The following is a 907-nucleotide window of genomic DNA, read 5'->3' as shown; positions in this document are numbered from 1 at the left end:
GGGTCGTACCCAGAGAGTGGTGGTGGATGGGTCGGTATCGACCTGGAAGGGTGTGGGCAGTGGGGTCCCGCAGGGCTCGGTCCTTGGACCGACACTCTTCAATGTCTTCATCAGCGACTTGGATGAGGGAGTGAAGTGTATTCTGTCCAAGTCTGCGGATGATACAAAACTGTGGGGAGAAGTGGACACACCAGAGGGCAGGGAATAACTACAGGCAGACCTGGACAGGTTGGACAAAACGGACAGAAAACAATAGAATGCGATTTAACAAGGAGAAATGTAACGTGCTGTACCTAGGGAGGCACACCTACTGCCTAGGAAATGACCTGCTCCGTAGAACAGAAGCAGAAAGGGATCTCAGGAGTCCTAGTGGACTCCAAGATGAAAACAAGTCGCCAGTGTGACAAAGTCATCAGCAAAGCTAACTGCACTTTATCGTGCATCAGCAGATGCATGACAAACAGAGCCAAGGAGGTGATACTTCCCCTCTATCAGAAGCTGGTCAGACCGCAGTTGGAGTACTGCGTGCAGTTTTGGGTGCTGCACTTCAAGAGGGATGTGGACAGCATGGAGAGGGTCCAGAGAAGGGCCACTCATATGGTTAAGGGCTTGCAGGTCAAGCCCTATGAGGAGAGACTGGGGCACCTGGACCTCTTCAAGCTCTGCAAGAGAAGGTTGAGAGGCGACCTTGTGGCTGCCTATAAATTCATCATAGGGGTGCAGAAGGGAATTGGTGAGGCTCTACTCACCAAGGCGCCCCCAGGGGTTACAAGAAATAATGGCCACAAGCTAGCAGAGAGCAGATTTAGACTGGACATTAGGAAGAACTTCTTCACAGTTCGAGTGGCCAGGGTCTGGAACGGGCTCCCAAGGGAGGTGGTGCTCTCCCCTACCCTGGGGGTCTTCA

General features: G+C 52.7%; 1 protein-coding gene across 1 annotated transcript in view; it reads right to left on the bottom strand.

Moving 5' to 3' along the window:
* Positions 1-907, bottom strand: part of ADAM10 (ADAM metallopeptidase domain 10) — a 27,656-nt gene that overhangs the window by 26,407 nt on the left and 342 nt on the right. The gene's annotated exons all lie outside the window — the stretch shown is intronic.

The sequence above is a fragment of the Alligator sinensis genome, unplaced genomic scaffold, assembly GCF_000455745.1.
Source record: "Alligator sinensis unplaced genomic scaffold, ASM45574v1 scaffold1018_1, whole genome shotgun sequence".
In the NCBI taxonomy this organism is placed as follows: Eukaryota; Metazoa; Chordata; order Crocodylia; family Alligatoridae; genus Alligator; species Alligator sinensis.
The sequence above is the reverse complement of the archived record's forward strand: the minus strand, read 5'-3'. Positions and strand labels throughout refer to the sequence as shown.